The sequence below is a fragment of the Solanum stenotomum genome, chromosome 8 (assembly GCF_019186545.1).
Source record: "Solanum stenotomum isolate F172 chromosome 8, ASM1918654v1, whole genome shotgun sequence".
Lineage (NCBI taxonomy): Eukaryota > Viridiplantae > Streptophyta > Magnoliopsida > Solanales > Solanaceae > Solanum > Solanum stenotomum.
This window is the reverse complement of record NC_064289.1, coordinates 52,680,545-52,708,179: the sequence shown is the minus strand read 5'-3', so window position 1 is coordinate 52,708,179 and position 27,635 is coordinate 52,680,545. Positions and strand designations below refer to the sequence as shown.

Genomic DNA, 27,635 nt, shown 5'->3' with positions numbered 1-27,635 from the left:
TTTAAAACATTTTAGTAAGATAAATATTTCGAGTTTTATCGATAAATAATTTGATAAAATAATTTGATGATAATTACAAAAATTTAAAAATCATGCATACTAAAATATATAATTTTTAATTAAAATTTTAAACTCGAAATATGTCTTAAAAATACGTATTTAATCAAATAGCACTCCCAAAAGGGTTTTTAGGTCGGTCAAAATTGGGTGTCAACAATATGATTGTATGTATTTAGTTTTTATTAGTGTATCTGATTAATTGTGTATGTATCTAATAAATATATTGGAGATTTACGCATGTATTTGACACAATTTGTTTTGTCATGTGTTCGAGTCTTGTCATATGTATATGGCCTTCTATGATGTATCTAAGAATTCTATCATGTATCTAAGAAGTTAGTACATTTTCATGATAAATACAAATTTATATGTGCAACTGTACACTCATGTATCAAATTGTTTAGTTTGTTGGATACATCATATATTGATAATAGATATATCAAATTAATGAATTTATTATTTTAAATGTAATAAAATGAAATTAATCAAATTACATAACCAATATATACATGTTTTTGTCTTTTATTAATAATATTAAATTAATGAATTTATTATTTCAAAGAGTAATGAAATGAAATCAATTAAACATAGATACACTCCTTGATTTTCGCCTTATATTAAAGGATTTGATTAATTGAAATTTTCTAAATTTATAGTTCATGTATTCTGAAAATCCCCAATTACTCCTTTAATTAAGGAAATCAGTTACAACCATTTGATCAAACAAATAAAACATGTATCTCAATTTTTAAAATCATCAAATACACATATCTTGCGAGTAATGATACATGTATCCAAAGAACGAAATATGTGTGGAGTCCATCCCATATTTTTTGGTCAATTTTTAATACTCAATTGCTATAAGTAATTGTTAAAAAGGAATAGTGATAAGAGTTGAAAATAAAAGATTTGGTGGTTGGCAAATTGGTAAGATTTGCAACCCTTTGGACTTTGCTACATTTGCCTATGTCATTAGTGACATAGGCATGTTTTTCTCCTTATATAAATAGAGCATTCTTGCTCATTTATAGAACACACCAAGTTAGAGAGAAAAAAACCATTTTGAGAGCAAACTGAGGTATTTCATAAACTATACAAGAAAAATAGTCTGTGAAGAAAAATAGAGTGTGAGCGATATTTTAGTAAGATGGAAATCAAAAGAGTGTTATTCCTTTTGAGTGTGTAGTAGTCACTTTGAGTATTACATTCGTGACTACACGGTGTAAAATTTCTTACTATAGTGATATCAGTTGTTCCTCTTGGCCCGTGGTTTTCCCTTATTTAGAAGGATTTCCACGTAAAATTCTTGGTGTCATTACTTTCCCATTTTATTCCTATCATTTGACCATATATATTTTTGTGCTAGTCCATGTTTTCCCAACAAACTGGTATCAGAGCCAATGATTTATCTGAGTATGCTCTGTGGTTGAAGCACAGTTTGAACTTTCACATCAGAAAATATTTACTTTGGTTTGCAATTAATATATTTTTGGGAAAAATGATGGAAGCCAACACAAGTAGAATGGTTACTTTGAATGATGTTAATTATGTCATTTGGAAGGGGAAAATGTAAGATCTAATTTATGTCAAGAATTTTTATAAACCAGTCTTTACCACCGTAAAGCCTGATAATAAAACAAATGAAGAGTGGAATCTGTTGCACATGCAGGTTTATGAATTCATTAGGCAATGGGTTGACAATAATATGTTAAACCATATTTCTGGGGAGACACATGCTCGAACCCTATGAGAGCATCTTGAAAGTTTGTATGCTCGAAAAACTGGCAACAACAAAATGTTCTTAATAAAGCAGATGCTGAGTATAAAGTATCATGATGGTTCTCCAATGACAGACCATCTGAATAATTTTCAGGGGATCATGAACCAATTATCTGCTATGGGCATCAAATTTGATGAAGAAATTCAAGGCTTGCTTCTACTTGGTTCCCTACCAGACTCTTGCAAAACATTTAGAATTTCATTGTCAAATTCTGCTCCGGATGGTTTGATCTCAATGGATTCCGCCAAGAGTAGTGTCTTGAACGAAGAAATGAGAAGAAAATCTCAAGGTTCTTCTTAATCGGATGTCTTGATAACTGGCTCCAAGGGGAGAAACAAAACTTGTGTTTCTCAGAATAGAGAATAAAATAGGAGCAAATCCAGAGGCAGACTTAAGGATATTGAGTGCTATCATTGTGGCATGAAAGGGCACACAAAGAAGTTCTATAGGAAGTTGAAGAGGGAGAACAAAAACAAAGAGGAAACTAAAAAAGATGTCAATGAAAATTGCCTAGCCACCGTCACCACCGAAGATCTTGTTACCGTTTGTGATGAGTCAAGCTGGGTTGTGGACACTGGTGCCGCATCTCACGTGACATCGATGAAGGATTTTTTTCTCTTCCTATACTCCTGGTGATTTTGGAACCTTGAGTATGGGTAATGAGACTGTTTCTAGGGTGGTTGGTATTGGTACAATTTGTTTGGAAACTAGTGTTGGAACTAAACTAGTTTTGAACAATGTGAAACATGCACCTAATGTTCGTCTGCACCTAATTTCTATTGGTGTTTTGGATGATGAAGGATATGTTAGTACCAACAGTGATGGAAAATGGAAACTCATTAAGGGTTCCTTGGTTGTGGCTCGTGGTAACAAATGTCGTGGTCTATATTGGACTACGATCTCTGCTTGTGTTGATATAGTGAATGCGGTTGAGAGCGATAACTCTCCAACGTTATGGCACAAGAGATTTAGCCACATCAGTGAGAAAGGACTTAATGTTCTAGCCAAGAAGAAATTATTGTCGAATTTCAAAAGTGCTAAATTAGAAAAGTGTGAGCACTGCTTGGCTGGTAAATAAAATAGAGTTTCCTTTAATTCCTACCCTCCTTCAAGAAAGACAAAGTTGCTTGAGTTGGTGCACTCTGATTTATGTGGTCCAATGAAGACAATGACATTGGGTGGTGCACTGTACTTTGTCACTTTTATTGATGACTGCTCGAGAAAACTTTGGGTCTATGTCTTGAAGACTAAATACCAAGTTTTAGGTGTCTTCAAGCAGTTTCAGACTTTAGTTGAAAGAGAAATTCGAAAGAAACTGAAATGTATTCGCACTGATAATGGTGGTGAATATTGTAATCATGATGGTAAATATTGTGGACCATTTGATGAATATTGCAAGCATCAAGGTATTAGACACCAGAAGACTCCTCCTAAGACTTCTCAGCTTAATGGTTTGGCTGAGAGGATGAACAGGACCTTGATGGAAAGAGTTAGATGTTTGCTTTATGAAGAAAAGTCGCCGAACTCATTTTGGGGTGAGGCTTTATTGGCCACTGCAAATGTTATTAATCTATCTCCTGTTGTTGCTTTGCAAAGTGATGTACCAAATAGTGTTTGGTATGGAAATGACGTTTTCTATAATCATTTGAGAGTATTTGGTTGCAAAGCTTTTGTACATGTGCCAAAAGATGAAAGGTCAAAGTTAGATGCCAAGACGAGTGCATTTTCATTGGATATGGTCTTGATGAATTTGGTTACAAGCTATATGATCCAATTGAGAAGAAACTCGTGAGAAGTCGTGATATTATTTTCATGGAAAATCAAACAATTGAAAATATTGACAAAGCGGAGAAACTAGAATCTTCAAGTTTTGATGGCATAGTTCATCTAGATGAAGTTCCTCACACAAGTGTGCATGATGTTGTTGGGCTTGATAATCATGGTGACGCCCAGAATCATATATCGAATCAACATGTTGATGTTGATAATAACAATGATATTGTTATTGATGATCCTCTTGCTCATGAAGTTATGGACGGATCAAATATTCCGCTTAGGAGGTCTACAAGACAACGGGTTCCTTCCTCTCGTTATTCACTGAATGAGTATGTGCTACTCACTGATGGGGGAGAACCTGAATGTTAGGAGGAGGCCATGGAAGATGAGCACAAGGATCAATGGATTGAAGCCATGCAAAATGAGATGAAGTCTCTGCATGAGAACCACACTTATAAGTTGGTGAAATTGCCCAAGGGCATGAGAGCTTTGAAAAACAAGTGGGTGTTCAAAGTTAAAGTTGAAGAACACAGCTTGAAGCCTAGATACAAAGCTAGATTGGTTGTTAAGGGATTTGGTTAAAGAAAGGGTATTGACTTTGACGAAATATTTTCTCCTATTGTGAAAATGTCCTCGATTCGTACAGTTCTAGGTTTGACTGCTAGTCTTATTTTAAAGATTGAGCAGATGGATATGAAGATGGCTTTCCCTCACGGTGACCTAGAAGAAGAAATTTATATGGAACAACCTGAGGGCTTCAAAGCAGAAGGTAAAGAAAATTTTGTGTGCAAAATCATAAAGAGTCTCTATGGCCTAAAGCAAGTTCCTAGACAGTGGTACAAGAAGTTTGAATCTTTTATGGGGGAGCAAGGCTATAAGAAGACTTCATCAGATCATTGTGTATTTGTACAAAAAAATTCTGACAATGATTTTATCATCCTCTTGTTGTATGTGGATTATATGTTGATTGTCGAAAAGAATACTTCCAAGATTGACGAGCTGAAGAAAGAGTTGCGTAAGTCTTTTGCTAAGAAAGACTTGGGTCATGCCCAAAAAGTTTTTGGGTATGAGAATTACTCGTCTCAGAGATGAAAGAAAGATTTATTTGTCACAGAAGAAGTACATTGAATGTGTACTAAAACGCTTCAATATGAAGAATGCTAAGTCTGTTAGCACACCTTTGGACTTTGCTACATTGCCTATATCATTAGTGACATAGGAAAGTTTTTCTCCTTCTATAAATAGAGCATTCTTGCTCATTTGTAGAACACACCAAGTTAGAGAGAAAACCATTTTGAGAGCAAAGTGAGGTATTCCATAGACTACACTGAAGAAAAATAGAGTGTGAACGATATTTTCGTAAGGTGGAAATCAAAAGAGTGCTATTCCTTTTGAGTGTGTAGTAGTCTCTTTAAGTATTGTATTCGTGACTACACGGTGTAAAATTCCTTACTATAGTTATATCAGTTGCTCCTCTTGGCCCGTGGTTTTTCCCTTAATTTAAAGGGTTTTCACGTAAAATTCTTGGTGTCATTATTTTCGCATTTTATTTCTATCATTTGACCATATATATTTTTGTGTTAGTTTGCGTTTTCCCAACAATATGGTACCAGAAGTAATGTTTGAAACTAGCGTGAAACCTAGTTAGGACCTAAACTAGTGGGGTTTATGTCCTTTGCTCTAATTTTAACGCTAGTGGTCTTTGTACTAGTATGGGATAGAGCTTGAGAGGGGTTAATGCATGGTACGGTTCGAACAAAGTAGACTTTTCATAACCGCCCCATCATATTAATTTCTCTTCGAGTATGATTCGATTAATTTATATATATATTTGTTTATTGTTTAAAAGGTGATGAATCAAAGAAACTTGAAAGTTGACAATGACAGAGATGCATCCTACTATTTTACAGTAATGTAGAACAATGTTAAACAAAGACTAAAACTCTAATGATCAGCCGAGTGGAACATCCTTTATCAAAAGTCTTGATTTCAAGCCCCGTGTATGGAGTCACCTTTGAGAGTGATCATTTTACCCGATGTATTTCTTTATAAAAGCTAATATAGTCAGGTTAGTTTTAAATTAGTGTTCTACTTAACTAAAAATTGAAGCAATATGCTGCATATGAATTGAAATGATTGTGAACAAAGCCAACTATTATTAGAGACATAGGAGGATATCCAGAATACATGTAGAAGTAAAAAAATTAATACAAATGCCCTGAAGCATTAGGAAGTGTTAAACTAAATGAAGGCTATTATGAGAGGGATAATTTGGCAAGAGTTAATGCTAGAACCTTCACCCCGTTCACGATATCCTCAACGGATGAAAATTCTCCAGGCTTATGGTTATATCCTGCAAAATCAATAACTAACAGGCATGAATATCAATCCACACATCCTGTGAAGCAGCAAAGTGATCTTGCACAGATGCTTCGTCTTTGTCATTATGCCTAGCTTGTGATAGTTAATTCATTGTGTAGCTATTTTATAATTATCTAGCATACATTCATCTGATACAGTTGGCCTAGCATAGTTCTACTAGTCAGTAGCGGAGCCAGGATTTTGAGTACAGAGATTGAAGATTCAAGAAAATGTAAAAAAGGCACACCTAAGATATATGAACCTACATTCAAGGGGATTCAATAGTGTTTATATACATACAAAAAAAATATGTTCTAACCCTTTTTCACAGTTTAGTTTCCTGGCGAAGAGGATTCAGTTGACCCCCCTTTACCAAAGGTAGCTCGTGACTCTGTCAAGGCTTCGAGTGTCTAAAATATTTTATTTTCTAAAATGTAAATATGCAACATAACTAGAAGAGAGTAAGACTGACATCAACCACACATAAAGAAAATAGAAAGGGATAACGAAGGGATAATGCGAACACAGAGAAATTCTGTTGTCTTAGTGATTGACTCATCTGAAAGGGCTGGTGGATCTTGATTCACTATTTCCATGGGACACCTGTCACCGACCTCTCCATTGCCTTCAAATGTTACTTTGATGCTTGCTGGAGCAGCTATTGTAGTTACAACACCAATGGAAGTAGCTGCATTGACAGATAAGAACATGCTCTCTTCCTCTCACAGAATTATAGATATAAGAAATGGGGCAGTACTGTACAGTAAGTACATTTTGCATTGTACCAGATCATACACCAGATTGTAACTATATACAGTAGCGGATCCAGGATTTAGAGTTCGTGGGTGCCAAATAGACTTATCGATTAAATTAATTTTATATTTGATTAAATTATTTGTCTTTTCGATATATATCATAAATCAATCAATAAAATGTAAATAATAAGATATTACACTTTTATTGAGTATTTAATCAAATAAAAGAAAAGTCAACGGAGTAATAATGTAATTAATTTAATTTAAGTCAATAACAATTATAAAAAAATAAAAATAAAAATTGTGCCAATGCAGCCTTCTAAAGTTGCCCTTCTACCATGACACCACAAGACAATTTTGTTCTGTGGGTGGCACGCTTTATATTTATATAAATATTATATATATATACCTATGTATACATAAAGTTTCCGTCGAAGTTCGGGGGTGGCGTGGCACCCCCAAACCTCTGCATAGATCCGCCATACATCACATTTTACCTAACTACAAAATCCTAATTATATCTATGAATTGTAATTCTTACAAATTATAATACGTATAGTAAATATATATATCACATTTTGCCTAACTATGCAATTTTCCTTAAATTAACATCCCAAAAAAGTTTGTGACGTTGAACTAAACTCCTGATAAAGGGAACATGTCTCTTCAATCCTTTTTTCTTCGAAAAATTACATAACAAGGCAAACATGTCAACATATTTATGGAACACCACCATAGTTCTAAAAAAAATTACAATAAACCACTATATGTTGGTTTTATAGCAAACTCTCTCCCTTTCTGTCTCTCTCCCTTACCTCTCCTCCCCTTCTCTCTCCTGCTAATAAGAAGAAATTCATTCAAATATATTATGTATCAACTGTATTCAATCAAATATATATGTGGGAGTTTTGTATTTTATATCAATTGTATTCGAAAAATTATATTCGTATTTTTGTATCAATTGTATTCAATCAAATATAGGTGAGAGATTTGTATTTTATATAGATTGTATTCGATTCAACTGTATTTGTATTATGTATCAATTGTATTCGTTTTACAACAAATACAACATGTATTCATCCTCTCTCCTCCCTCTCTCGATTTCGCCTGCCTCTCTCCTTCCTCTCTCGATTTCGCTTGCCTCTCTCCTCACTCTCTCGATTTCGCTCGCCTCTCTCCTCCCTCTCTCAATTTCGCTCGCCTCTCTCTTCTAATATGTATTCATTTTGATATAAATTAGTTTATATTTGTTTTTTTTTTCCCTCCAAAATCTATGAAAAAATACAAAGAATACAAATACATAGCAAACCAAAATGTAGCTGTGAATTGTAATTAGTGAAAGCTAAGAAATACTATTTAAGGTTTAATTATTTGCTGTTTTTGAAAGTAAGAAACTTACATAAATATACTATATTAAGAAAATACTTACCATTTATAGCAATAACCTTTTTTTCCACCTTATCACTTTTAAGACATTTATAATACCGTTTTAATACACATTATAGAGAACAGTTTATAAAACACATATAATACAAGTTTTATTATGAATAATACATTTATCACACATTTTAATGCACTTATAATACAACGTGACAATTTCTTACCAAACAAGCATAATATGTTTTAAAACAGTTATAATACATATATATATTGCATACATAATTCACTTTTAATACATATTACATATTTATCATAGAATTGCTATAAATTATAATAAATAAAAAATATCATTAAAATCAATAATTATTTATTAAAAATTACTCATTATGAAGTAATTTTTCCTTTTCTTTTTATGTCTCTTTCTTTTGCCCAAATTAACCGAGAATACCCAATAGTTTTGGCCCAATTCCTAAAACAACCCTGTCCATCACGGCCTCTCTCTTTGTAGTTTTCGAGTTGAAGTTGAGCGTCGGAGCTCACTGTCACCGTCGTTGTTCCTAAAAAGGTGATTCCCTTTCCTTTGTAATTTTAGCCTCTTTGAATTCGCTTGGCTTTCTCATATGTTCGAATTCTGCGTGTATGTCGCTTCAATGTATGCATAACTTCTGTAGTTTTAGTATATGATTAAGTTCTGAACACACTCTCTGATTTTTATGCTTTAGTTTTATTAAGTTTATGCCTTATATAATTAATTCCAAGTTCAAATTTTGCTCACTTTTTTGTTTTAAGTGTTTCAATTTTATATCAATCTCAGCTTAGATGTTGACTCTCTATTTTTTATATTTGAATCCACTGTGTAATTTTAATTTGTTTAATATAAGCATATACCTTGTATGTTCATTTGTTCAATGATTGTGGATTAGAACCTTAATCGATTTTCTTTAGTTTTGACAATAGTCCCTTCTTATTTGCTTAGATATGTGATACAAATGAAGTGAGAAACACCCAACTTGGTATCCCTCAGCATCTTCTTCTCTGTTAAATTGTGGCTTGAATGGATTAAGGATCAAAGTTATTGTACAGTTTGTTTGTCATCTCAAATAGACTAATGATTTACCTCTATTTGATAGTTCTGAATGAGATATTAAGAGCATGAGTATGTATGGACTTCTTTGTTGATTAATCTGAATGTATTTGCATTAAGGTTATGTTCGGTTGTTGCTTAAAGCATTTAAGATGATGTGTAGAGTGTAACTCCATCCTTATATGTGTTAGATCCCGTTTGGATTGGCTTAAAAAAAGTAGTTTTTAAGTCAAAAATAAAAATTCAAACGTAAATGACTTTTAAGTCAAAAAATAAAAAGTAGGGGAGGTCTACTTTTGGTTTTTAACTTATTTTAAGTCATTTTTAACCTTGCAAAATACTTCCTAACTTATTTTAAGTAAGAATACCTAATTTTGAGTGGAAAAGCATTCAATTTTGATATAGTTTTCTTAATTGTTTCTTGTCAGAATCTATAAGCTTTAGTAAATTCATGGACTCATGGTCTTATACCTTCGACTCGCAAGGCTCACTGCTCAGTTGAGAAATCGTGAGTGCAAGCAGAGACTGAGAAATCACGAAGCCGTTAATAGAAATCGTGCTCGCAGACTCACTAGTTACTGCTCAGTTGAGAAATCATGAGGCGTCAACGTAGCTTATGAGTTCTGAGAGAAATCCTGGGTGCAGTTCTTAATGTAAAATGAATATATTAGAAATTAGAACGGAACCCATAAATGTATACCCCAACTCTTAAGTCAATTACTCAATGAGTAGAAGTGTAATTAAGTAAAGTACTTATTGGGTTATCGGGTTACCCCAGTAAAAATCTGGTCAAATCTGATCCAATTCAATAATTTGATAATTGTAGTATAGTAAATCGAGACCTGAACCAACAATCCAATAACTCAAACCATTGACCCAATAACCAAACAGGAAATTACACAAGTTGTCCACCAAAGTGTGTGGTCTTGATTTTTTGTCCCCATAAGAAAAGTTTGTAAAGACTAGCCTTCCTCCTCTTTATGTATAGGACAAATACACTTTTGTCCCTCTACACCTCAAGTGTTTTAAAACAACTCTCCATGTCTCTCAAGGTTTTTTTTTTATCTTTCTCTTTCTTTATTGTTTTTTCTTTTCTCTTTTTTCTCCACTACTATTTTTTATCTCTTACTTTTTTTCTTTCATTTATTATTTTTTCTTTTATCTTTTTTTTTTTTAAATNTTTTTTTTTTTTTTTTTACTTTTTTTATATTTAGCTAATGGATTGAAAGTTGGGTAATCCTTAAAGAGGATCTTCTTTCTTTGACATGTAAGTGAATTTAAGGGTTTTATTTTCAGGTTAGTTAATAAGATCTGTAATAGGAATCAACCACATATCTAATGTAGGAAAAATGATGTATGTTAGCATCTAATGATAGAGTAGTGTATGGAGAAAAATACCATACTTTTGGAATAGTGTTGCCCATGAGATGTATGTTATTTTTTAAGCCTTGAGTTTTGTGTTGCCTCTACGGCAAAAGTTATAGAGTATATCATAAGTTAGACATAGGGAAATAGTGTAAACTGTTGCCCATGAGACATATATAATATATTTTAAAACCCTTGAGCCACTTTTTGCCTCTTAAGACAATAGTTATTGTGTTCCCCGTAAGTTAGACTTAATGAAAATGGTGTAAACTGTTGTCCTTGAGGTGCGACTTGTTCCTTGAAAGTCTTAGGGTTAAGTCTTACTTCTAAGACAAGAGTTATAGTCTTATAGAGCATCTCATATATGAAGACACAATGTCGTAGCATCAAGTCTTTCCCATAGGGCTTAACTTGTTGTTTGGAAATCCTTGAGCTAATAAGCCCTACCTCTAAGAGAATAGTTATAGAATATCTCATAAATCATGATTTCTTGCTCACGGAGCATAACTTATTCTTTGGAAGCCCTTGGACTAAGTCTTGCCTCTAAGGCAAGAGTTATAAAGCATATGATAAATCAAGACACAATGAAGTAATGTCAAGTCTTGCCCGTGGGGCGTAACTTGTTGTTTTGAAGTTCTTGGCGTAAGTCTTGCCTCTAAAGCAAGAGTTATAGAGCATCTCATAGATCAAGATACAATAAAATAGTGTCAACTCTTGCCCATGGGGTGGAGTTTTTTGTTTTGAAGTTCTTGGTCTAAGTCTTGCCTCTAAGGCAAGAGTTATAAAGCATATCATAAATCAAGACAGAATAAGATAGTGTCAACTCTTGCCCATGGGACATAACTTGTTATTTGAAAGTCCTTGAGCTAAGTATTACCTCTAAGACAAGAGTTATAGAGTATCTCATAAAATATCAAACTTAACCGAATTTTGAGCCTTGGCACTTGGATATATATATCTTGGGGTAAATTTTATTTTAAAAAATAACAAAATGTATAAAATAGGTAATTTTTAGCTCCACAAGTGAGAAAAAACGAAAAGAAAGAATAAAATAAAGATAATTGCAAAAAGAAAAAAGGGGGAAAATATTTTTAAAAAGAAAAGAAAAATACAAAAAGAAAATAAAACGACAAAAAGAAGATAAAACGACAAAAAAAAGTAAAAAATTTAAAAAATAAAAAAGAAAGAAAAGGAAAAAAATTTAAAAAATTTAGCTTCATTTATTTATCAAGACACGTAATGGAGTTAGTGCTAAATTAGAGGTGGGGAGACAAACTTTGGAGAATGAAGGGTTCCGATTGAACAAGTTAAAGACATAGTATGTGGAGTGCAAATTCAATGATAAGATGTATGAGGCAAGGGTGAAAGTTAGGCTTGACACGTAAAATATCTCCAAGAATGATAGTTTCAAGTATCTTGGGTCTATAATTCGAGGGAGTGGGGACATCGACGTTGATATCACACATCGTATTGGTGCGATGTGGATGAAGTGGAGGCTTGCCTATGGAGTCTTGTGTAATAAAAAAAGTACCACCGAAACTCAAGGGTAAGTTCTATAGAGTGGTGGTTAGACTGACATTATTGTATGGAGCGGAGTGTTGGCTGTAAAAAACTCCCATGTCGAGAAGATGCATGTTGCGGAGATGAGGATGTTGAGGTGGATGTGTGGTCATACTAAGAGCGATAACATTAGAAATGAGAATATTTAGGATAAGGTGGAGGGGCCTTCGTGGTGGATAAGATGAAGGAAGCGCGACTGAGATAGAGAGGAGATGCGTATACGCACCAGTGAGGAGGTGCGAGAAGTTGGTTATAGAGGGTACGAGGAGAGGTAGGGCTAGGCCGAAGAACTATTGGGGAGAGGTGATAAGACAGGATAACGCAACTTCAGGTTACCGAGCACATGACCTTAGATTGGAAAGTGTGGATGACATATATTAGGATAGCATGTTAGTAGGTAGTGTAGGGTTGTCTTACTTAGGATAGTTGGTGTTTGCCATTTTACTAGTTGCTTTATTGTAGTTCTTGTTTTTGATATATAACATTGTTTGTTCTTGTTTCAATAATTCGTCCTAGTATGTTGTTTATTGATTATCACACTATTTTGTTATTGTCTTTGCTCCCTTCTGGTTGACTTTGCACCATTTTCTTGTTGCTTACTATCTGTTCTTCACTGTCTCCTTTTTCTTCACTTGAGCCGAGGGTCTTTCGGAAACAACCTCTCTACCTCCCCGAGGTAGTGGTAAGGTCTGCATACATTCTACCTTCCCCAGACCTCATCACTGGGTATGTTGTTGTTGTTATTTATCAAGACAAAAATGATGATAATATTAAGCTTTCTTTAATTTATTAGGTTTGGAGAAAATTCTTGTCATTAAATGAATGAAAGTTATTTTTGAATGACTTCTTTTATGGTGGACAAACTCAACCCATTACCAAATTATAGGTTTGGATTATTACTTTCGGTTCCATTCAATTTTGAACGGCCCCTACTACAGCATTCTAGAAGCTAAATCTTGTTGAAATGTAAAATTTATACTAGCTAATTGTATTTTTCAAGAAAATATTTGAATACATTTTAGCCCTAAAATACTAAAGCTTCCCTGCCGTGAAGTTTGAAGAGCTGAAAAGGAGAGACGGGTATGGCTATGGCTCTCTGAGTTAGACTCCTGAAAGAAGCTTATAGGCTGCTCCCTCTTCTTCCTGCTGGTACTTCCTCCTTCTTATGGCTAGTTATTTGGCTAATGTTTTTAATATGTTTCTGCTAATATGAATTTTATGATTCTGGACAGCAAACAGGTGTAATAATCTACTCGTAAAAGACAGCATTTTGCTGCCGCCTCTTTTGAATTATTCGAAAAATTTACGTGCAGACATCAATTCAAGGTGCCGATATCGATGTCATTAGGATCATAGGTAACAATTTCTATTTGCTGGAATTTAAAAGTATGTTTCCACCTGATTGGACATCAATGAATTCATGATTTCTATTTGAAGGTAATTGCATTTGACTTACTCTGTGTGGGTACCAAAGTAATGGGGGCTATCTCATTATCATTTTGTAAATATTCTTTATTAAAATTCTTTCGACTTTCAGTAAGAAAGAGGAGACGAGAAAATCATTTTTTCAGTTGATGTTTGATTCAGCTCACATAAATAAATTTCCTGAAAGTGTTTTCTATTCCTATATGTTATGAAACATATAATGTGATGATGCATAGTTGTCCTCAAAGTTTCTTGCTTAATTCCTTTATGGATAAAGTTATTTGAGGACTAGTTTTTCTCTAGTGCCGTATATATGCATTAATATGGAGAAAACTTCGGTTACCTTGGTATATAGAATTTTTATCGGTTTTATACTTATCAGAGGAAAGAGATTTTAGAGAAAAAAAAGAAAAAGATTGATTATTAATTCTGAAATTTTGTTTTTTTAGTGCTCCATGTAGTAGTTTGAATTTTTTTCAGCCTACTATTTTGGAGGTTTTAGTAGTCTTTACTTGTCCTTGACAGTCTCTTACAGGTATTCAACTATATCCGAAGCAGTGTCGGAGCCTCTTGTACAACTCGATTTACCCTCCTTCATTAAGTCTACTATTGATGAACCTGAAGGTAAGCTACTCTCACTTGGTAAATGTGATTTTGTTTTTTTCATAAAATTGTGAGGATGAAGCCACATACTGAGGTCACACATGGAATATGTGTAGCTACCAATAGGTTTTAGCAGGCAAAATTCATCTAGTTCTGGAAAAATTTCGTTGATTTGGTAGTATTGGCATCTAAAGCTTGATGGATTTCTGACCAACTAATCTAATAAGCCGAGTTGAAGAAACTTACCTATGAAGAAAAGAAAAAAAAATCCTGAGCTGGAGGAAATTTTTAATTAATTTTCCCTTTCCTAGATGATGGCCTGAAGAGTTGTACAAATGGACAATAAATGACTGTTGCACTGGACTAACTTGTTAGCAGTTGAGTTAATCATGTACCTTCTGTAGATTTTATCAGTGAATGGAGTCCTGAGAGCTCAATGTTTAGTAGATGGATGCATATAATAAATTACTTGCGGCATAAGCATACATATTCATGCTTCTTATGTCATTAAGATTCTATCCATGGAGATTTTCAGTTGAGGCTTTATTAGTATGCGTCAATGTGTGAATTGCATGTTTGAACTCAGTTCATTTTCTAGTTTGGTATATGGTGTACCTTATTTTTTGCAAAAGCAAGTGTGCCTGAGTGGTAATCTATTATCCACAGTTGTTTGAATTTGCTTTTTTGTTCCAATAAAGAACAGTATGATCTTGATTTCATGTCACAGTGACCAATCTATCTTCCTTACCGACATATTTGCCAGAAGATCAACTATGAGTGTTAGGACTTCTAGTTTGCATCACCATCAAAGCTCCTTGAGTAGCAGGATGACTGCTTCAGCAACATACACAAAGACCATCATGTCGTCTGTTTTGTTTTCTCTTCCATCAGTTAAAAATTAGCAACAGTTGAATCTTTTGCAAGACTTCCCAAGCAAGCAAGGTTAGCCATCTGGCATTAGACCCCTTCTAGCTCCAGAACATCAGCACATTCTAATGAACTTGCTACAGTCATAATATATCCAATGACCATAATTCCTATCCAATTTGATGAAATTTCTTTTCTTTATTCTTCCAATCGGCACTGGTAAAGTTGCTGCCGTGTGACCAAGAGGTCATGAGTTCGAGCTGTGGAAACAACCTCTTGCAGAAATGCAGGTAAGGCTGCACACAGTAGACCTTGTGGTCCGGCCCTTCCTCGGACCCTGCGCATAGAGGGAGCTCAGTGCACCGGGTTTCCCTTCCAATCGGCACTGCTTTTAGATGACTCTAACATTTGCTAACAATGAAGCAAGCATAGCCATAATCCACATATTATATGATGAGACTGCTTCATTGTAGTCAAATCATGGCAAGCCATCAATACTCACCCGCTATGAATACAAATAGCACCATTTGTGCAGCTGTAGAGTGTAGAAGCAGAAAATGCATCATAGACTTTAATTTAGTTACACCTTTGCTTGATTCTGCTTATTCCCATGCTTGCGTCTACTACATGCCCTAACCCGGGAGTGAGAGATGATGGTTAGAAGAGTTTTGAAGTGTGAGATGGTGTATGTCTGGTAAGAAGAGTGATGAATCAAGCTTGCATGGTACACATGCTTATTATCCATTGTAACTTAATTGCCCCTTTGTTGACAAGCTCATTAACAGGTGAATCATGAAAATGCTAGAGCATCTATAAAAATAATTTCCTGAGTCGAAGTGATTGTTAATTTATGTTTTTGTCCTCTCTCTAGGAAATTTGTTGGAAGGTTATAAAGCAACATGAGTATCCCCTGTAAATTCTGTCCTTTTATCAAATCTACTTTTGGATAACTTCATACCAATATTAGTAAAAAGTGAAAATATTGGTCTACAGTTGGATTCAACATTTTAAGGAAGTCATCAGTGACGATGCCAAGAGGAGTCAGAGAACAAAAACATGTTTCTTTGCTTTCATTTTCTAATGCATGTAATGGTGGTTTCTTTTTAGTAAATGTTGTGAATTCTACTTGATTGAATATTTCATGTCAATTTTGCATTCATCGATCCCTGTCTACTCAACTTGTTAATGATGGAATGCCCATAAGCAGATTATTTATGATGCTATACAATAGCAGTGGATTATGGCAAAGTTAATCACAAAATTCTTGGTTGTGCTATCAATGTCTTTCTTTATTATGCTCTATATTCTTCACATTTCTTGCTGAATTTTGGCACTGCTAACTTGTTGGTTATCTGGTTTGTGTAACTGGATATATATATATATTCACACTTGCCTCATTTGCTGTTGCTTTTTGAACAAAATGTACAGGCCCTTCTCACTGTTGGTTCAATGGAATTCCGGATAAGAAATCTCTGAAAGATGGCATTCTCTTAGTTCTCGTAGCTGGATTCGTGGATAGTTCCTCAATCACAGAGGCAAACTTTGTTAGCATGCTTGAGAAAGTAAAGTTTCTCCAGCTTAGGTAGCGTTAGATCCTTATGCAAACTTGTTCTGTCTTAGTTTTCATATATACATCTTTTTACAGATCTCTACTTTCTTCCAATATTGCAGATATCCTTTCCTTCAAATAATTGGTTTCCAGGATACGAAGATCCCACTTTGCTCCATTGATATTTGCACACATCTGCTTGGGAGAACCTTGAAAGAATACATAGCCTTTCCTATTCTGCTAGCTAACAAGGATGTTCTGGAGGTATGTTCACATAATTTGTTGTTAAATCAGTGCAGTGTGAAGGATCTTATTCAATCTGCTTTTTTTCATATATTGTGTCGTACGACTTGATAGCTGTTTCAAAGGATGGGACTCTCTTTTGAAATATTTGTACTTAGTCAGAAGGGAGTTGCAAATTTTGACTATTCAATGAAGATCGTAACTTTCTGCTATTAGTACCTGGATACTGTTCTTTCTTATATATATATTTGCTAACTTGGTTTCCTTTAGCATGTAAAGTTTATGTGTCTATCATATCCTTGCTAATGTTCTTAAGAAAGCAAGATAAACTCTATCATTGGTTTTAAGAAAATAATAATGGGTTAAAACAATAGACATTCCCTTCTATGTTTATTTCTCTATTCTGTTAATGAGTAATTTCATGTTTTTGGTACATTTTTGAAACATTGTATCATATACTATTGTAGGGATTATGAATAACACAATGATTTAAACAGGGAGAGAAGGAGTAGTAAGTCCCTATCTCTTATAAGTCAAAACAGAAACTATGAAAACCGAAATGAATTATAAACTAGAGAATAATGTTTCAAAAATTGTTTAAAATTGTTAATAGAGTCCCATTGTGGACCAAATGGATGAACTCAACATAACCTCATCATTAGATTTTGACTTCTTTAACAATATTCTTAAGTAGTTCGAATTTTGTGTTAGTCCTCAACTAAATCTCCTTTTATGTGCAAAATGGGGCTTATCTGGTTGTTAGACCTAGAATCTCGTCTAAATTAGAGCAAATTGGCATTGTGCTAGAAGATGCAATGCGTATTGTGGGGTATGCCTATGTCATCAATCTTTCTTTTCATGTTTTTAATAGGCAATTCGATGTTAGCTATGTTCGATCTTCTATATCCTTTGGGCATATATTCGTGTTGATATATGGGTCAGGATTGGAAATGTTGTGCTTAATTGTTAAGCTTGCAGCGCCCACATCAAAAGCTTCTTGGTTGTGTACCTGGTTTAAGATATGACTTCTGTTTCTTGCAATTTGTCCATGTTTTTTGGGTGTTGAGTATTTCTTTGTTTCTTGTTGCCCTCTATATATTTTAGGCTTAAGTCATCGATGGTCCCTTAAAGTTGTCTGCATAATTCACTTGCAACACCATAACCCAGCCTTATATCTATTGGGATCTATCACTTCGAATTTGAACCACTTAAACACTTTTTACCCAAATGGCACATTGAGTGTAACTCTCGTTGGATGGATGCGTGGAGAGCATTTAATTAGCCATTTTGTCTTTTAAATTTTTTTGTTCTTCTTCCTTGTCTCTTTGCCATCAATTTCTCTGCCACACAACCAATCTGCCGCCGCCTCGCCGCTGCTACACTCCTCTTCTTCCTCTTTTTTCTCCGGCCACTTCACTTCCTCTATTACTATTATTTTTTTCCCAGATCTGTCATTATTGTCGCCATCACGCCCATTTCTTCCTTCTCTTTTAAACAATGACCACACCTCTGCCATTAATGTCTCCACCTTGCGAATTTTTTCCTCTGGATATAGAACACTGTCACTATTAGAGTTCTGTTTCGTTTCTATTTTTGAATCTACATCTACCGTTCTGTTGATTTATGAAAAAGTGAAGGAGATAGTGGGTGGATTGTGTTCCAATGGGTAGCAAGAGAAGGGTTTGGGTGAGTTGTGTAGGGATAACATAGTTTGTTTTTTTCCTATTATTTTATTACTTAAAAATCATTTTTCTTTTTTCTTTCACTTATATTGGAATATATTTTTTAATAACTTTTTGGACCCAAATGACACATGTCATCATTCAACACGTCATTGTGCCATGTCATCACGAGTGTATTACACATATTTTATATTTTTTTTGGTTGATTGTCAAAAAAATGTCAAATAGATGGTATCAATCCAAAGTGGTAGAAGTGTTAAATAGGTAAGACTGGGTTGAAGTGTCTAAGTGAAATATGCAAACAACTTTAAGGAACCGTAGATGACTTAAGCCTATATTTTAAGACAACAGATGCTTAATATGTTGGTTTTGGGTGATATTTTCTCTCTGTTGACCTAGAAAAGTGTATGACAAAGACCCTAGGGTTTTTTATGGAGTGTTTGGAGGCTAAATGTGTACATGTAGCTTACACTAGAGCGATTAAGGACATGTAAAAGGGAGCCAAGACCTAGTGAGTACAATGGGAAGAGATTCAGAGCACTTCTCAGGGGTGACGGGGTTACACCAGGGATCAACTCTTAGCCCGTTTCTATTTGCATTGGTTGATAGATGAATTGATGTGGCATATTCAAAGAGAGGTGCCGTAGTCTATGCTATTTTCTAAGGACATAGTGTTGTTTGATGAAACATGCAGCAGAGCTAACGATAGGTTAGAGGTTTGGAGACAGACCTAGAGTCTAAAAGGTTCAGGTTAAGTAGGAACAAGACAGTACTTGGAGTGCAAGTTTAGTGACGTAACTCATGTGATAGATCTGGAAGTGAGGATTGATGCACAAATCATCCCAAGAGCAGAAATTTTAAGTATCTTGGGTCAATAATCCAAGGAAATGGGGAAATTGATGATCATGTCACTCATCGTATTAGAGCAGAGTGGATGAAATGGAGGCTCGCGCCGGTGTCTTGTGTGATAAAGATGTGCCACCAAGACTTAATAGTTGTGAGAACTATAGGAAAATAATATTATTGAATTATTGTCATGTCTACATTATTACATTGAGACCATATTTATAGACCCTAGAATACAATCCTNAGAGCAGAAATTTTAAGTATCTTGGGTCAATAATCCAAGGAAATGGGGAAATTGATGATCATGTCACTCATCGTATTAGAGCAGAGTGGATGAAATGGAGGCTCGCGCCGGTGTCTTGTGTGATAAAGATGTGCCACCAAGACTTAATAGTTGTGAGAAATATAGGAAAATAATATTATTGAATTATTGCCATGTCTACGTTATTACATTGAGACCCTATTTATAGTAATACAATTCATGTACCTAGCTTGTTACAAATGTAATTAACACGAGGACCGATGAGGGGCTTGGTGAGATACCTGCAAGTTGATCACTCGACGTCACAAAATTGACAATCAATCTCAATGTGCTTGGTCTTCTCATGGAATACTGAATTTGATGCATAATGCCGATAAAACACAGAGTGATAAAATTACAGTGTTGAAACTTCCCAAACCAAACTTGCAAAGACTGTTTTAGACCATAGAGTGACTCACATAATTGACATACAAGGCTATTAAACTCCCCCTGAGCAACAAAGTGCTCAAAATCATGTATAAAGTATATGGATCATGTTGGAATCAATAGATGAGTCGATATTAAACAAGAAAGTCACCGAAAAATTGGTCGGAACATGCTCATACGCCGGAGTATTAGATTTGATGGCTGAAGGTGGTCACAATCTAAGAAATAAAATTATATAGGTAGGGTCGGAATGATGGCACGACCCAACTAGAAAATAGAAATTATATAGAATTGTTCGAATTGAGGGAACGACCCCATTGAAAAAGAGAAATAATATGGGTAGGGTCGGAATGATGGCACAACCCTACTGAAAAAGAAAAATTATATGGGTAGGGTTGGAATGATGGCACAACCCTACGCAAATCAGATTTGAGGAGTCACCGAAAAAACGAATGGAACTATGCAAATCAAAACTGAGGAGTCACTGAAAAGACGCATGATGCTATGCAACTCAGATATGAGAAAATAGTTTGGAAAAAATCCACGGTACTACACAAATTAAATATGAAAAGTAGTCCGGAGAGATGCACGGTGCTACGCAAATCAGATATGCAAAAAAAAAACGTAGTCACCCGAAGGATGGCACGGTGCTACACAAATTATATATGAAAAAGTAGTCACCAGAATGATGGCACGGTGCTACAAAAATTAAATATGAAAAAGTAGTCAGCGGAATGATGGCACAGTGCTACACAAATTAGATATAAGAAAGTAGTTACCAAAATGATGGCACGGTACTATATAAATTAAATATGAAAAAGTAGTCACCGGGAAGATGGAACGGTCTACACAAATACCAACGGATATGGGGTTGACACAAAACAACCCTAGAAAGTCACCAAAAATTGATGCATGGTGACCTGTCTGGCTGAGTTTCTTCCCTTGAACATGGAATTCATGCATGTATCATTTGTCCTACTTTTGTTAACATAATCACTGGCCAGACGGGCGGCATATATGGGTAATAGCCACCTGCCGGCAGCGGAAACTCTTTAATTTTCTACCAAGATTGTAGAGGCTATGATACCATGTGAGAAATATAGGAAAAGAATATTATTGAATTATTATCGTGTCTACATTATTACATTGAGACCCTATTTATAGACCCTAGAATACAATCCTTTACCAAGTAGGATACTATTTAGTATTCCTATTTCTATTTCTATTCCAATTCCTACTCTAATAGGATTGTATAAACATATTCTTATTCTAATAGGATTGTATAAACCTATTCATATTCTAACATAAGTTCTATGAAGTGGTTGTCTGATTAGTTATGTTGTATAGGATGTAGTGTTGGCCAATCAAGAACTCGCACGTCCAAAAGATGATAGTAGAGGAAATGAGCATGTTGAGATAGATGTGTAGGCATACTAGAGGGATAGAATTAGGAATGAAGATATTCGGGACAAGGTGGGAGTGACCTCTGTGGTGGACAAGGAGGGGGCGAGGCTGAGATGGTTCGGGCATGTCAAGAGGAGATGCATAGATTCCCTATTGAGGAGGTGTGAGAGGTTGATTATGGTGGGTATAGGAGAGTAAGATAGAGGCAGGTTGAAGAAGTATTGGGATAAGTGATTAGATGCGATATGACTCACGTGCAACTTATTGAGATATGACCCTAGATAGGAGGATATGGAAGTCGGGGATTAGAGTTGAAGGTTGGTAGGTAGTCGAGTGTTGTCTAGTTTTCCTTATTGATATTTGTATTATTACTCTCCTACATTCTTATTTTTCTATTTTATTATTATCTGTTTTTTACTGTGCTTCGTTTACTGTATTATTTGTTGTTTCTACTGTTTTCTTCTCATTTACTTTTAGCATGGTTTCTTCATTACTATATTTCTTTTTCACACTTGATTTTGATATGCTTTACTGAGCCAAGGGTCTATCAGAAACAACCTCTCTACCTTCACAAGGTAGGGGTAATATTGCTTACACACCACCCTCCCCCGACTGCACTTGTGGGATTACACTGGGTATGTTGTTGTTGTTGCGCTTCGTTGATATCCGAGCTTCTGCAACCTTTATTTATGTTTCTTATGTTGTGATTGTCGCTTGATCCATTAATTGCTAATGAATTGACATACTACCCCCTTTTTCAGATTGCTTGTGAGGCCTGCTATGTGTTGTTTAATGGTTCTAAAAGTTCTTTAATCTATTATGGGAAGGAAGCAGATATTGTGATTCTAGACAAAGGTAGGGTTTTTTCCCTTCAATCTCTTGGAGCTGTTACTACTTTGATCCAAAGAGTTCGTTAGTAAGGATAATTAATCCTTTTTTCTTTTTTTGATAAGAAGGATAATTGATTACTTCTGAATTGCATATTTTTCACAAAATGTGACTTTTGCTGGTGGAATGGTGGTGATGGTCAGTGTATGGCATTTTGAGAACTGGAACTCTGTCATCCATTTTCCTTCTATTGTCTTCAAACTAATTCTCTGTTACATTCTGCAATGTTAGCAATCAAGGATTTCAGAGCACAGGAGAGTGAGACCCCCAAGATCATGCATAATCTGACAAGCACATGGGTAAAGCCAACTGATGACTTCAAGGAACCAGCTCTGTTTTCCCTTGCGAAACCTGCTTCTTTACTTTCCAGGTAGAGGTTCCCCTGTCAAGCTGTCCCATACTGTTGATTTAGAACTTATTTGAAAAGATAATTATGGACATTCCCATTTATTATTTACTAGGAAGGTGCAAGGATTTTGAGATTTTTTGCCTCAAACATAGGACTTGTGTGTTTCCCTTTAGTAAAAAATTATGACTATGATGTATATCTACCGATTCCTTCTGCCTTCGCCCTTGTCTTTTTGTTGCCGTGTAAAATGACGGAAAATCAGACAAGAAAGGAACAATTAAGCATTTGAAGCAGGGACGAATTCAAGGTGTTATTTCATTAGTTGTATGAAATGATATATTATAGCTCTTCCAACTGATGTGATTGTAAACCTAGTGCAAGTTAGAGGTTCTAAGGATAAAGTGGAGGAGTAACATTGTATTTAATGATATTCATCGAAGAGTAGTTTGCTAAACTTCCAAAATAAATGTTGATAATGTTCAGTGCCATAAAACAGTGCTATGATAGAAAGAGGTAAAGAGATATGTCATTGGTGTTCTCTCTGAATCATTATGAGGAAGCTTGGACTTATGGGGGGAGATTTTGAAACCTGAGACTGATAGCTATAGCTATGTCAATTTACTTTTGAAAAAGCTTCCCTTGTCAAAATAATTTTCATGAGATGATAAAAAGACGCGAAAGCTCCCATATACAAATGCGAGGGTTATAAATTTCCTGAAGCCCCTTGTTCCTAGCATTTGTCTCTTATACTTAAGTCCATGGATTTTCCTGCAGGTGGCATTTCCGTTGATGAGAGTGGCAATCGCCTTTTCCTCTCTGACTCCAATCACCACAGAGTTATTGTACTAGATGGCAATGGAATGATCTTAGACTCTGTATGTGTCAGGCATGCATGGGTTGCTTTGTCATCTTTGATTGTCATATCTTACTCTTAAAGCATGAAAGGAATTTTTAATGCATACATTATCGTTTTGATGTAGATTGGTTCTTCCCCTGGTCATGAGGATGGAGAATTTGAATCAGCAAAGTTAAGGCGTCCGACTGCTTCTTTTTATCATGCCGCTGAGGACTGTCTATATCTTGTGGACTCGGAGGTAATTGCATTGGAGCTCTTTAAGTTTCTTGGTGTGATATCCTATTTCTCATTGTATAACATTGATGGTTAAGAGGGACAAAAAAGGAGAAGGGTGTGGATGAGCCTGATTTGGCAAGTGAAAAATAAAACCACTTCATCACACAAGAGTTCAATTTTTGGAATGTCCCAAATTGTTAATTCACTTACAGATAAAAAGTTGATGTCTCAAGATCAGAATTCATTAAGTCATTCATTTCTTAAAAATTCCGTGCTGTGTTTCATGTGAAACTATGGAAATATTTTGTAAGTCGAGTCTTTCTACTCACCATAAAATAATATATACATGAGATGAGTCTCCAACTCGTTATATAAGAGTGAGTAAATAGTTCGGTAAAAGAACACAAAACTGAAGCTATGAGCAATAGTCAAAATACCAATGCTTGTGTATTGGTGAATATAGCCTGGCTTAAGCTCATTATTAATCAGCAATTTGAGCTTGTACAAGTTCGACTCATTTAAGTTCCTAGGGTCTTTTTTTTTCAAACTTCTACGTATTTATATATTGAAAATAAAGGAAAGATATAAATTAGTTGAGCTAATTGTTATCCAATATATATTGGCAACTCAATAATAGCTATGCAGAAAAATATAAATGTTTTGATCCTATCTAGTATTAGTGTTCTAGTGTGTTCCTACTTAAACTCTAACACATGCATACATCTTGTAAAAAAAATTAATGAATTCCTTAAATTATTATAGTAGATTTTACACAAATCCCATAGTGTTAAGAGATAATTACATCCTATCCCTATTCTTTTCCGAATTACCAAAACCCCTTAAATTTGGTAGAACCCAGATACATCCCCAAACTTCCCGATACATCGCGTTCCGATTTCGGATACATCACTCAACATCCTGATACATTGCGTCTCAGTTTCGGATACATCACTCAACGTCCTGATATATTGCGTAAAGTGATGTGTCCGACCGATACATCGCATAAAGTGATGTATCCGAATGATATATTGCGTAAAGTAACGTCCCAATTTATCGCGTATGTCCCGAAACACGTAAAGTGATGTATCCGACCGATATATCGTGTAAAGTGATGTATCCGACTGATATATCGCGTAAAGTAGGGATTTTTGTAACTTTTTCAAATGGTAGGGAATTATAGAGAATATAGTAAAATAAGTTGTGTATTTAGGCAACTTTTCCATTATAATTTGTGCTCCAATAAAGCAAATTCAAGCTTAAGCTTGTTTACTTTATCAAGAGAAGCTCAATTTCTAAGTTCATTGGGTTGAGCTTTTAACATTTGAGCGCATGTGAATTTCAAGAACTTGGGCTAACTGACCATGATTACGTGTTTATACTTCAAAGTCAAGTGAACCTAGTGAAAGATAGTGGTTAAAGCAAGGCAAATGTGGTTATGCAATTTTTGAGTGATGTTATTCATCTTTTTAATAGAAAATAAGTCTGCACTTGGTTCCAGACTTTTTGCTGCAGTACATGGTCGCCTTAACTTAGAAAAGGAACTTCCACTCCACGAAAGTGAATTTCCTTATATCCCTTTTGGTTCTTTTGAAGATTATGTCCCAAGTTCTTTTACAAGAGAGGTCTACCGTATAGTCAGCAGAATGAAGGATTGCATGCTCACTGTTAAGTCTTTTCAATGTTATCTTTTTTATTCCTCTCCTAAGAACCACAATGTAGCATGGCGGCCTACACTTTTCCCATTTAATCCTTCGGCAGTGAAGTAGAAACTGAGCATTCAAATTGGGTTTCACAGGGTAATATCTGTGTATTTCCTTGCTTCTCCACAAGTCATATTGTTGTTGACTTAGCCCTCAATCTACAGTTCTCTCCTACAAGCATTCATTAACTTTCTGTTTTTAGGCTAATTGATATAAAAATTTCTGTCAAATATAGAATTATATTTAGATACTGTGTTTTATTATTCAAAAGACAATATTGCTTTCATGTATCTCCTTTATGTTATACCTGAATTTTAGAATGTTCTACTACTTTACAACCTTAAGATTTTTGTCCTAGTGGTTGAGTACACCCTTACTGTTCTTTTATTTATTTTTTTTGGTTTTTGTATGGCATCCCTAATACTTCATAAAACTAACAAATGTGTCCCTGTTGTGAAAGAATCATGCTATTAGGAGAGCTGATTTGGGGAGGAGGGTTGTGGAGACTTTGTACCCAAGAAGCAAAACAAATAAAAATAGCAGTATATGGAGCTGGATATTGGGAACACTTTGGCCTAGAAATGAACTAGATGCACGGTCTGAGGAATTGAATCCGGATGCATTGCTGTTTCCATGGCACATTCTGAAATCTCCAAATGGTGATCTCCTCATTTTTAATCGCAGGTAGGTGTGACATCTGGTCCATTTATCTTCCAAGTTTATACATCTGCAAATGTTTTGTACTATTTTATCCTCCTTGTTTTAACTTCTATGTCAAATACAAGGACAAGTTACCTATTTTGCACGACGACTTTGTATTAATGAACATAGAACACTAGCTGTGAAATTTTCACTATTTTCTTTTGAGTTGTTTGGTGAGGTGAAAAAGCATAATCTGCTTGTTGGTTTTCTGATACAGAAGCAGGAAAGGGAAGTTCCTTTCATTGGTTCTCTATCAACCTAATGGAAATGGATCAATTATCTGTTTGAACATTTAAGTATCATGAAGGCTTAGTTTAGATTTACCTTATTAGAATAGGTGGAAAGCACCGTTTGTCAACCATTAAAGAAAATTAAAGGAGGGAATAATCAGCTGATAGATGCTGAGAATATTATCTGTTTCTGGAGTTCCTTGCACTTTCTTCAATTGCAAATGGGAGCAAGACGATGAAAAAAATAATTCTTCAATACCAAGCTAGTTAAGGTCGGGTATATCCATGCATGTATCCCAAGTGTATTAATGAAATACAATTTATATCAACGAATACAATTGTATCAATGTTGTATTTCGTAACAAATTGTATTTGTATTCATGTGTTTTGTATTTATATTTGTATATGTTACCATCTGTTGCCTTGAAAAAGTTGCCATTTGTATTTGTATCATTGAAATATACCATTTGTAGTTTGAATCATAGAAAAATATCCTAACTATTTTTTTTTTTACACTAGTAACATTTGTATTTCAGTCGGTACTTAGGTAGTACTGAAAAACCATATTTACAAAAAAGAAGAAAAAGATTATAGTCTTTCCAATGCTACACCAGGAACTAGATGGACCCTAAAACATCTATGATTGACTCGGTCTCATTGGAGTAGACATTTGTACACCAAAAACAGAACAACAAAATACATTTAAGCTTGACTTCCTGCAGGTTGTTGTCCCTATTTTCAAAACATCTATCATTTCTCTCTCTCCGTATAGTCCACCATATACAAGCAGGGATCATCCTCCATCTTTCTCTGTTTGTAGCCCCAACTCCAGCCTCCTCCCAACTGAAAAGAGTCTCATCAATCTTACTAGGCATACTCCAGGATAAGGCTGGGCACCGGAACGGGTTGTACCGGTATCGTTCTGGTTCGTTCCGGTCCGGTAGTATTCGGGACAAGATGGGATACACTGAACTGGTACACGGAACGGAACGGTATCATGATTTGGTACCGGTATGTACCGGTTCATCCCGGTTCATTCCGGTCCGGTCCGGTCCCGGTAAATCATTTTTAATTAAAATAAAAAATAATATTTTTGTCATTATTTACTTTTATTAGCATTTCTTTTTTGTTTATTTAATTTTTTAAAATTACAAACTTAAGTTATTTAACTTACAAGTTATAAGTATAACTTAATAGCTTAATAACTTATAAACTTCAAAAGATTCTAATCTTTAAAACTTATAACATAACTACATAAGCTCAAAA

General features: G+C 34.9%; 2 protein-coding genes and 1 pseudogene across 4 annotated transcripts in view; 2 read left to right on the top strand and 1 right to left on the bottom strand.

Annotated features, from left to right (window-relative positions):
* Positions 1 to 27,635, bottom strand: part of LOC125875232 (probable serine/threonine-protein kinase PBL9) — a 1,122,098-nt gene that overhangs the window by 116,036 nt on the left and 978,427 nt on the right. The window lies entirely within an intron of this gene.
* LOC125875249 (outer envelope pore protein 16, chloroplastic) overlaps positions 1 to 27,635 on the top strand; it is a 239,923-nt gene that overhangs the window by 176,170 nt on the left and 36,118 nt on the right. The gene's annotated exons all lie outside the window — the stretch shown is intronic.
* The window catches only part of LOC125875266 (uncharacterized), a 29,068-nt pseudogene continuing 14,636 nt past the window's right edge, over positions 13,204 to 27,635 (top strand).